At 37.8% G+C, this 12,702-nt stretch overlaps 1 long non-coding RNA gene across 1 annotated transcript; it reads right to left on the bottom strand.

Annotated features, from left to right (window-relative positions):
* Positions 1-900: 900 nt before the first annotated feature.
* Positions 901-2,883, bottom strand: LOC122801230. Its single transcript, XR_006364678.1, has 2 exons — positions 2,804-2,883; positions 901-1,577 (listed from the first exon to the last, which is right to left on the bottom strand). It is a non-coding gene; the product is annotated as an uncharacterized LOC122801230 (long non-coding RNA).
* Between the last annotated feature and the right edge of the window lie 9,819 nt (positions 2,884-12,702).

Below are 12,702 nucleotides of genomic sequence, written 5' to 3' on the forward strand. Positions count from 1 at the left end.
CACACACACACACACACACACACACACACACACACACACACACACACAAACACTCTGGGATACCTGCCAAGTTAACACTAACATAGAAGAGGTTGCCCACTTTGATGTCTCACACTGCAGTTGTGGCTGGCCCTGCCACATAAGGAAACCTCATAGGATGGTGTTGTGTCTTAGTTCTGTGAAGCTGCCCTGTATAGAGTATGACACATTAGAGGTTTGTACAGTCTAGTGTACCATGCTTTGTGAACCATCAGTTTAGCTCTGAGCATAATGACCAACAGCAGCTCTACTTGCACATTGCAGAACAGCACTATAGATGATGACGATGGTGTCTACAGTGGCAATGGTGTGAGGCCAGAACTTCCTTTGTCTAAGTTGATGCTGGTATGGTTTGTCTACCTCCAGTGGCATTCCACAGATGTCAGTACTAATAGATAAGTGATGCAGCATGAAGAATCATGTCTGTGCAGCAATCTCAACAGGCTCTGGATGTCCTCCTATGCCTGACAACAGCATCAACCCTGCAGGCTATGTTCTCCCAGGTACTGTATCCTCAAATCTGCCCAGGAGATTGCTGACATCCCCCCTCCCGAAGGCATCAACTATTATTTAAATTTTCTAAAGCTGTGAAGTTCTTATTTTGTGTATGTGGTGCACCTATCTATAAGAAAATACAATGGCATGTGCCAGTTGTGCCACAACCACATTTGATGCTCATCAGCAATGTATAATTATAGAGAAAAGTTACATATGCATGCATAACATATACATTCACATATGCATGCATAACATATACATTCTTATGTAAATGAATGTGAATATACCTTGTGTTGTGTACACTTGTACAATGCCTCCCAACAGTCAAACAGTCTGCATAAGTAAGACGAAAAACAACTGAAATAAAACAAATACAGTGTTTAATCTTTAAGTGCTTTCATCCCTAGAGAGACTTCTTCAGACTGACAAAACATAGAAACAATTTCATTTAAATGTATCTCTTTAGATCACATGACAAAATTAATAGTTCAACCTTCTCCTTTACAAATAAAACTTAAAAGTTTCTTTGTCATTCAAGTCTGGAAGGTTGCAAGCATCTAACTTCAGCTGCCAACAATATTCTCTCCAGTCTAATTCATCCAAAGCATCCAACCTAAAACAAGTTTTTTAATGTCCTCAGCTAGCAAACAGATTCTGCAACACTCCATTAACTCCCAACATTAACAGTTCCACAAAATTGAGATATACAGATACATATTTAGCAGTTTGTTATGCATATCAAAATTCATAGTCATACATGCAAAGTTTAATTAATGCATTCATCACAGCTGTATAAGGGCAACACAGCATATGCATCAGACCGGTGTGCCATTTTACATGACATTTCCATGGCTTTCAGTCATTGTAACTGCACCAACTAATCTTCATTTTTTTCCTTCGATGATTGTTGAAGGCCGTTTGTCTATACAATAATTCTGTAGCTAATTTACTTTATGTGTTACATTATTTGGTGGAGTCTTTCTTCCTCATTCAGTGTATCCTGCAGTCCTTCGTCGATCCTTTGAAATCCAGCCCATGTCCTATAACAAATAATGCATTGGGTAAAAGTAATGTTAAAGTGGTTGTCACAGCAATTAAACAGAAATCATGTTCTTTAAATGTATAAAAACAAGAAAATTAAGGTTATAAACTTTACATTGTTCTTTTTGTAAATGTTGAGCTGTCAGATGTACATTTCTCACTTGATTCCTTAACTCTTTCAGGTCACACTGTTGCATAAATGAGCATCATATTGTCTGACAAACAATCACAATTGTATTTTGGCATTGAACGTAAACAGACTTTAAACATGATAAACTACACATTCAGTGTGATGACCCTTAAAATGTCAGAAGATCCTTCAAAAATGTTGGCATTTAATAGTCTATATATTGAGTATACTGTTGTAACAATAACCCCCCCCCCAAAAAAAAAAAAAAACAGCAACATAATCTAAGTGAAAAAAGAAGAAACACTCTTCTAAAAACAGGGCAGCTTTTGTCTGTACTTTGAGCCTTGGACTATAGTCATTAGCACCCATGATGACATTCAGTATTCTGTCTTTTATGGGGCATTGATGACATTCTACTTACAGCCTTGAAACATACCCCACCCTCAAAAAAATAAGTTACTTAATATTAGGATTCAAGGTAAATTTTCTAAGTCCCAGGGAAAGCAGCAGAGGCAAAAGTCACATTCCTCAAATAAAGACACCATTCAAAAAATGTCTTACGCAATTTACACTATCAGTTATTTGGACTTCAGAAACAGTCAGCTATCCTGCACAACAGACAGTGACATATTTGCTCTATGTGGTTCCCTGGGCAGCAGTGATTTTGTCACTAGACAGCAGATGTCATTTCTTGAAGTTTAAGGCCTGGCTGTCGCACAGACTTCTCTATAGGATTGGGTGAAGGGTGGATGTTTGAACCATTTGCATTCTGCTGAAGAAGACCAGTAGCTTTTTATCTCCTTCCTAATGCCCCAGTCACCACATCAGCTGAACTACTGTTAACTCATTGCTATTTAGGCAGGTCGGTATGTGTTGTTAGTTTATACCTTATCATTGTGTTACTTCTGCCTAGACACTCACACAAAGAATTACCTTGCACTGGTATAAACTGCAAAGAAACAGTCATCATAATTATGTTTTTTAGTGCTTCATATTCTGAACTCCTTACAGCAAGATATGCAGGTCATAACAAAAACATGCAGTTGGGATGAAATAAACTGTAAAGCATACAAATCTATAGCTCTGAAATGTCACCTTAATATTCTAGAGGTCTATGAATTGCACACAGGTTCTTCTTCATCCCAAATTGTTACTTCTTGTATTTAGTGTGCCTAGAACAAAAATTTTACAATAAATAACTGAGAAGAAAAAACATACAATTCCACTGTGCCTCTGCCGTTTTGTTTATGCATTCATTATGTAGTTATACTTTCCAGACATGGAGTAAAACAAACGTAAATTATAGCTCGTTACTGAGCTGAGGGGCAGCACATGCCAAATTTATATAGGAAGTAATGACATAATATCTCTCGGTGTGTGTGTGTGTGTGTGTGTGTGTGTGTGTGTGTGTGTGTGTGTGTGTGTGTGTGTGTGTGTGTGTGTATATATATATATATATATATATATATATATATATATATATATATATGAGAGAGAGAGAGATATGGGATATATTCATTGTATTGAATCATCATTTAATCAACAGAGAGAAATATCTGGAAATTTTATCAAGTGTACTTATGATCAAGTGCTGTAGATTTTGAAAGCAGGAGAGGAAGAGATTGATTGCAGAAGGTAAGTGTGGATTTCAGATTGTAATGACAAAAGTTTTGCATATATGCCTAAAATGACAGTAATAGAGGTTGGAGGTATGTGCCTGAGTGTTTGCAGGCTAATGTTAGTGTAAGGGCTAGGGAAAAGGATAGCTTTAATGTTGTGCATGTGTGTTCCATTATGTCGTATATGTCTGAGTGCCTTGGGTAGTGGTAATGTTACAGAAGGGGTTTTGTTAAGGAAAGGTATAGGGCTGGGATTAGGGGCAGGATTACATTTAAAATTAGCATGCATAAGTAAGATGGTGCAAGGAGAAAAAGTGTGTCTGAATTTAGTGGTAGGGTTAGGGTTAAATGATTCCAAAAGGAAGCTGTTTGCTTTCCATTTAGGAACTTTTGTGTTTTTGAAGTTCTTGTTTTTCATTATGTTGATTGTTTGATTTGCTGGTATTGATCAATTGTATTTTGAATGCTTTTTCATTTTAATCAATTGCCAGAGATACATGCACACACACATACACACACACACACACACACACACACACACACACACACACACACACACATATATATATATATATATATATATATATAGGTCCCCTATGAAATCCCAAATGCACAGAATCCCGACGCCCAAAAAACTGAGACAAAAAGCCCAAAACCCCACATTACCGAAACATTGAAAGAGCGAAATTCAAAATCGCGAAACTAATACATACATACAGCACATACACAAACATACACACACCCTCCCCCCATAACCAAACAAACCACCCTACCCTAAAGATAAGAAGGGGAGCTTCACCCCACTGCACCGCCCATGTGAGGGGCTGTGCCCCCCACCCCCCTACTTTATTATTCTAACTCCGAGATCGCACAAACATATACAGAAGGCAAACTCACACCCACACATTACAGTCCGTCACACACAAACACACACACACACACACACACACACACACACACACACACACACACACACACACACACACACACACACACACACACACACACACACACACACACACACACACACACACACACACACACACACACACACACCACAGTTACAGCACACACTTACACACACTAAAGCCCCTTACAAACACACTTACACACACATACTTACCTGAACCGCAACACCAGAAGCGCTAACTCAAAATCCCTTGACATCGGGATTTTGAATTTCAAGCTTCTGGACTTTCGTTAATGTGGGGTTTCGGGCTTTTCATCTCGGTATTTTGGGCATCGGGATTCCGTGCATTTGGGATTTCATAGGGGACCCATATAGATATATGGTTCCACTTGAAATCATTGAATTACCATTTCATCGAATTGCAAATCATCTAGACCAAATCGTTGAAAACTCATTTCATCGAAAACTCATATCATCGAATCTCAAATCATCGAAAACTATAAAGCAACTACAAATAACATTCCACCAAGTTTTTACTATGTTTATGCAGGGGGGCAAGCCCCCCTGCACCCCACACCCCCGTAAATAAATATACCAACTCCAAGGTTGCACTACAGTGGGGGAAAGAGGTTATTTCCTAACCCCACTGTAGTGCAACCTTGGAGTTGGTATATTTTATTATGGGGGGGTGTGGGGGGCTCTGCCCCCCACATGGGGGGTGCAGGGAGGCTTGTCCCCTGCATAAACATAGTAAACAGTGTCTGGGATGCTATTTGTAGTTGCTTTATAGTTTTCGATGATTTGAGATTCGATGATATGAGTTTTCGATGAAATGAGTTTTCGACGATTTGGTCTTGATGATTTGCAATTCGATGAAATGGTAATTCGATGATTTCAAGTGGAACCAGATATATATATATATATATATATATATATATATATATATATATATATATATATATATATAGATATAGATATATATAGATAGCTAGATAAAGCTATAGATATAGATATAAATATAGAAATCAACTTGCATGTTTTGTGGGGGTTGGAGAAAACCAGAGTACACAAGAAAAAAAGCAGGCATGCAGGGATAAGGATAATGAGTGTAGCATTTAATTCCATTAGTAACTAGAGATCAGAGGTGAGCCTCAGATCTGCTTAAGCCAAGGTGTTGTCCCACGATATAGTCAGTGTCATACTTTGTGTAGTGTTGTCATTTGCTAATGTCCATCACCACAAATGTTAATAATCTTTTTATTATGAGGATAAGCAAACCTAAGCAGGGAAGGGTTAAACTGACAGTCAAAAAGTCTCTATTTCTAAAAAGCCCAGTTGCTGAGCACTTTATCCAGTTATGCCTTGTTTTGCTCACCATGTATATTCAAAGAAAGACACTAGACAATTCCCATGACAAACATAAGGAAAGTAATCATTCACAACAACCCTGGATACTTCCTAAACTGCAGCATATGTGAATTTCTCTTTAATCTGTTAAATTATAGTATTTGCATATCTAACTACTTACCCAAGATGATGGCCTGGTCAACAAATGCAGTTATGTGACCACTTTACATCCTGTTTGTTACTAGTAATGGACTCTGCTTTTCCTTGTGCAAAACGAAAATGTCAAACCTCATCAGCCACACCAAAGAAAAACATGTGAATGAGCAATAAAAGAATGCAAGACTAAAACACAAAAACAAATACATTCTCTAGTTGATGTTTCTTTAATTTTATAGTAAATGTTGCGTATGTTTCCTTCTTTCAGTGTTTATTTTACTGTTTTCACCTTTTCTCACATTTAATTCTTATTTTATTTCAATTCACCTCTCTCAGTTGTATACATGAGCTAACTAATTTGCTTGAGTTATTATTTTGTTTTGTTTTATTTAATTTCTTTAATGTTTTATTGGTTCCTCTTGGAGACTCCTGCTCTGTTTACTGAAGTGAATATACAAGTGTGATTTATTGTCAAGCAGGGAGTGCATGTTCAATTTTGCCACATATTAACATAATAATTTTATGTAGAAATAGTTAATTTGGTGCAGATTCAATAAAGCCTACAAGGTCCACTAAGAACTTGTGCATGCCATGACATGATGTGCACAGTGTAGTCACCAATTTGTATTCAATAAGCACCTCTACATGGTCTGTAGAGCAGTGCAAACATATAAACATCTTGGAATGCTAATTATGGCTTAAACAGCTGAGTTGTATGCTAATCAACCAATTCAAGATGGAAGACCTATTCAGCAAGCTATAAAACAATTGTGTACACTCAGTGTAGGTTTTCCCTGAGAATTCCAAAAGCTATTGGAATACAGCCATTGAAGGTACACTACACGGAAACAATATTAGGTGCTGAAGTTACTGTTATACATATGTATGTGCAACAGGCACAAGTATGTGCTGCTGCTGCCACTGATAGACCCTGGCCAAGAAGGAGAAGGGTATTTAGACCCCTGTTAACTTACCACAGTCTGCATGATGTGGAGATTGTAGAATCCTAGAGGGTAGACAGAAACATAGTACAGGAACTCTGCATCCTCTGTTGTCTACAACTGAGAGCAAGAGAATACCAAGGGAAACCAGTACCTATGGAGACTAAGGCATGTGTAGCTCTTAGAATATTAGCTACAGGAACCTTTCAGAGGCCAACACGGCATATGCTGTGGTCTTCCTGGTCCTAGCTGGTGACTGTATTACCATATGCTGTGGATATCAAAGGCATCAGCATCCTACATCAATTCCCAAATGCTATGCTGCAATATGTCACTGACTACATACAAGTTTCCCTGTGTGCCCATGGAAATACCAGGATGACTACACAAGTACAAGAGCAAAACTCTTATAACCCAGCTTTTGATGCTGAAACACAAATATTACTTAGCTCCCTCACCCCCAAAACAAAAGGAAAATGATAGTCTATATAACCAAGGAATAACACATAATTCACTTGTTATGAATGTTTTCCACACAATTTTCACAAAATGTGTACACATGTATAACACAAAAGTAAATTGTATATGATTGCTAGGCACCTCCCACTGTGTCCAGCACTCCCATGGTGGTGTCTACTGGCCATCTTAGAACAATAACACCCATGTGTCATTGACAATATAGTACTTTAATTTGCAATAGAATAGGATAGGAAAGTCTGTAAGATAACCAGTTTTAACAATAACATTTGTAATGACAGTTAATAAGCTTGTCTATCAGTGAAACGTAATGCATGGCAAAAATGCCTATGCCAATAGTGTAGTGTAAGAAGTGCATAAAGATAACAGTTTAATCCTCTAATGCATATAAATAACAGTTCTCTTCATTACATGTGAACAAATCTGGCATGTATCTGAAAAATACAAGCATACCTTAGCAGCATTAGAAGCCTTCTTTGCAGATAAATCTAAAGGGATCTCAATTGTTTGTGTTCTACAAATGCATAAGTCCTCTCACCTTCAAGTTCCCTAGGTAAATGGTTACCTTGTTATGGTGTAAACGCATGTGCCTGAACACAGTGAAGATGCAAATGATGTGTGAACTCATTGGAATTGCTGAACCGCAAACTTTAGGGTTCATGTAGCAAATGTAAACACAGTGTAGGCACTACCTCAGTGTTTGTTGCTAAAGGATTGCAAGTGTGAATGGTTAGTGGGTGGGAGAAGGAATACACAACAATTCAGACTCCCTTCCTGCAGTGGGTGTGTCAGCCAGGAGACACAAAGTGTAATGTACCAAGGTTTTAAATGGAAGTGAGCAGCTCAGTTTCTGTTCACTAATATCCAAACTCTCCTGCTTTTGTTGAACAATGTACATTATTGTAATTTAATATTATCATACGTTTCAAGAACAATGATACAAAATGCCTTACAGACTGCATGTCTGAGATTACTGGTCAGATAAGAAAAGAATGAACAGAATACAAAGAGAAGACAGAGCTGCATTGGTCAAACAATACACATAAATGGTTGTGTGGTGAGTCATTGTATTAAATATGCAATCAACACATGTACAAACAACTGAGAGTTTATAAGTGTTATGTCTTGTTAATGCTGTGGATGAAATGGGACCTGTTTGCATGCACAATGGTTTACTTACTGCAAAGCTGTTTCTGTGGCAAAGAGGGATAAGACACCCTTACTGCATTTTGTAGGTTCATTGGTGTGAGAGTTCACATCTAGATTTGTATAAAAATCTGTAATGTGTGTTACAATTCATTGTGTACTGTTATTTTTTTTCAATAGTAATATTTTCATGGAGTGTAACTTAGTGCAAACAATGGGAAAGAGATAAATGCATTCAATTTAATGTTAAGTTATCTGTATGATAAAGACTACAAAAATTACACCCATGAATCAAGTGTGTGTTTAGCACACCTGGTAAACATGATGAACTACCCAGTATATATTATTTGTAGATCATGGTTCAAGTCCCACATTGCCTTTTAAGAATAAACCCTAATAAACACTGCTTAGAAGGATTAAACAAGGTGAGCTTTGCCTGTCACATTTGCCTGTCACTTACCTTTGCACAAACACAGTCTAATGGCCCACAAAAGAAGCAGACAGTAGTCAATTTCAAAATGAATACATTGTTTTATTTTATGCTTACCATTATGTAAACCTGCTAAGTAGTATTATGCGATGGTCAACAACCTCCCACAATACCTGCAGGTCCAGAACACCAGCAGACAAGAAGGAGACAGTAGAGAATTTCAAAATAGCTACATTGCATCCTGTATGGTTTGCCACCACACAAACATGCTAACCAGCATTGAGCAGCAGTCAGCACACATACAGGGTAATGAATGTGAAAATATACAGCTGCAACTTAGTTGTTACTATGGTAGCAGTTGTAAGTTAAGGATTATAGTATAGCTGAGCCTGAGTTCTAATCCAGCTAAGCCCATATCTTTCTTACTGACGTTCCACTTTACTTTATATAAAAACTAATAGTAGAAAAATACTTACACATAATATCCATAGCATGTGCATTGAATATGCACAGGATATCAAAGATATATTACATGTGCAACTGTGGGTATCAGTGCAATTATGGATGTACAATTACACAGTTACAGAGTCAGAGTAATGCTTGTCCACTCACTTTTATAAAATATAAAACAATGTAAACATAATTATAAGTAATAAGTATATATAGCACTGAAACTCATATGAATTGATGTGTGACTGAGGGTATACAGACAATTATGTTTCTGTAATTATAATTGTCTTCTCTGGCTCTTCAGAATACAGTGAATCTGATGTACACATAAATGTATAATCCAGACCATGTCAGATCACAGACATATATGGTTAACCCCACACTTTGTCATGAGTATTTGTATATAATTAATGAGCATCTCTGACAAGCACTTCTTCTGTGGCAAGGATGAAATATCACCTATGTGGAAGAATATGTTTTGTCTTTGTTGTATAGGTTTGAATCCCACACTGCACAAATTAATTTTATCAGTGTGCAAAGTCACACAAAAAAAATTTGTCAGGTCGTATAATTTATACCCCCAATAAATGTCTGCAAAGTTAAATCAACTAACAGGTACAGCACCAGCCAAACCAAAAACTAATGCCAATTGTCACATTACACTTTTTAGTTCACAAACTGCTTTCATCTCTGGTTGGCACTGTTGCTCTTTGCTTAACATCACACAAATTTGGTTGCCATGGTTGTTCAGGTTTGTGCACTAGCATTAAACATGAGAACATGAGCTGGTGGGAAAACATTTTTAACTGTTGCTGTTTGCCCTGAGTGGACATGTCTGAAGGTAGATGTGATAGTGTGCAATTTAGGGATCAAAGGTGAGGTATGCAGGAGTAGAGAATTTTTATTGGACTCCTTGTAAAGTGCCACAGTCAAAGGCTGCTGCAGAGTGATTATACTGGGTCTCAGTACAAATTTGAGACTTGGAATAATTTGGCCAAGGCTGTCCCCAGTGCGACTGGCATTCCACACACTGGAGAACAGTGCAGTCACCACTTTAATGACCTGAAAAGGTAGGATACACTAGTGGCTGGATAAGTTTAGGACTGCTGACATCCCACAGTTGTGTGAGTATACAGATATAGAAAATTTAAATTAGAAAGCTGCATATAGGCAAGACTGGTATGCATAATGCTCTTCTTTTGTTCTCTCCTTTTCATTCTACAGCCAACTAGGACATATAAGCAAATAGGGAGAGCCATGCTGAGCATTTAGAAAGACTGAGGGAAGCAAGGGGTATGTATGCAGCACAACATAACTATTATTTTATCTAAAATATTTATTTTCTATACAGTAGTAGCAAATTAAGCATGCATATCTTAATTGTAAAATCAAGCATGCATGCTTCAGTCTGTAGCAAAAGCCAACTGTAGGAGTCATTTTTAATATTGTAGTTAGATGTTCTGGGATCAAATACCAGTAACAAATATATAGTAAAAATCATTTAAAATATTACATAATAATTTCAACAGGCAGGGCATTTGATCAAGATATGTGCACTGTATGCATATTATGATAGTTTGTGGTTGTTAAAAAGTATACTTAAATGTAAAAGTAAAACAATAAGTGAGAAGATCACTGAAAAATCAGTCAATAAAAACAAAATGAAAACTCTAGCAAAGCTAGAACTTCCACTGAGTGACCCTAATGATAATGGACATCAGCTGGGTATAACGGCCTTGTGTTTCTTATGCTTAATCAAACACTTGCTTGTGCTGTGCTTATGAGGTCATAACAAGGCCGGAATATGCATATCCACAGCTAGTGGGGTTTGGCTTTATTGGCCTGTAATTGTCCATTAAAATGATTAAACAAGTCATGGGCATTCATAATCACCAATTAACCGAAACACCTGATGTTCATAAGGGTCATTTGCATATATCCCATGTGCCTCTGATACAAGAGGTTTGGGAGGTCACTCAGTGGAAGCTCTAGCTTTGCTGGAGTTTTCATTTTGTTTTCACTGATTGTTTTTTAGTGACCTTCTCACTTATTGTTTTAGTTTGTTTTTTGGGATATTTTTGCAGTGATCCTAATGATAATGGACATCAGCTGGGTATAATGGCCCTGTGTTTCTTATGATTAATCAGACACTTGCTTGTGTGCTGATGAGGTCATAACAAGACCAAAATATGCATATCCATAGCTAGTGGGGTTTGACTTTATTGGCCTGCAATTGTCTATTAAAATGATGAAACAAGTCATGGGCATTCAGAATCGCCAATTAGCTAAAACACCTGATGTTCACAAGGGTCATTTGCATATATCTCATGTGCCTCTGATACAAGAGGTTTGGGAGGTCACTCAGTGAAAGTTCTAGCTATGCTGGAGTATTCATTTTGTTTTTACTGATTGTTTTTTCAGTGACCTTCTCACTTATTGTTTTAGTTTGTTGTTTGGAATATTTTTGCAGTGACCCTAATGATAATGGACATCAGCTAGGTATAATGGCCCTGTGTTTCTTATGCTTAATCAAACACTCACTTGTGCTGTGCTGATGAGGTCATAACAATGCCAAAATATGCATATCCACAGCTAGTGGGGTTTGGCTTTATTGGCCTGAAATTGTCCATTAAAATGATAAAACAAGTTATAGGCATTCAGAATCACCAATTAGCTGAAACACCTGATGTTCATAAGGGTCATTTGCATATATCTCATGTGCCTCTGATACAAGAGGTTTGGGAGGTCACTCGGTGAAAGTTCTAGCTTTGTTGGAGTTTTCATTTTGTTTTTATTAAATGTAAAAGTAGAAATAAATTATTTATATTGTGCTAATTTATTGTATGTCACATATAATGGTACTAATTTTCTCTTTATGTTTTCTCCTACCCCAGTTCTTATCTCTCTTTTTTTATTTTTTTATGTGTGATCACAACATTTCAAAGTCATCAATTTCTGACAACTCACAAAATGCTTTACAGCACAGGGACATAGGCAACCCACTATGGTTCAGCCTGCCCCTACTCCACTGGCTCCTGCACCAATGCCCAGCACATCTAGGACCAAACCTGGCAGTAATGCCGCTGCTGCCCCTGCACTACCTGGGTCCTCCACATCAGGTAGTATTACCCTGGCAGCTGGTACAGTGATACCCTCCAGGAGTATTGGCAGAGGTGGGGATTTTTGTCACCCACCAGGATATGCCAGGCTTGCTGTGTGAGGTCGTGGACAGCATCATTGGTGCACACCTCCTCCAAATGGAAGGTATGCTCCCTATAAAACTGCATAAACAAAGACATCATGCACTCCAACAGCTAGTGGAGTAAGGGAACAGTGATAACAGTTCTGCAGGTAAGGATTAGATTCTCACTGTCCCCATGTTTGAAGGGCATGGGTTTCCGATGTCCTTTCCCTATCCCCAATCATGGTATCCTCCAGCCTGTTGTGTCCGTCACCATCGCTGCCTCTTGTTTCTCCTGTTTGTCTGCATCCACTTTTTCCCCTACCCTACTTACCTA

This window comes from Protopterus annectens, chromosome 1.part0 (genome assembly GCF_019279795.1).
Source record: "Protopterus annectens isolate FY-2018-M chromosome 1.part0, PAN1.0, whole genome shotgun sequence".
Classification (NCBI taxonomy): domain Eukaryota; kingdom Metazoa; phylum Chordata; order Ceratodontiformes; family Protopteridae; genus Protopterus; species Protopterus annectens.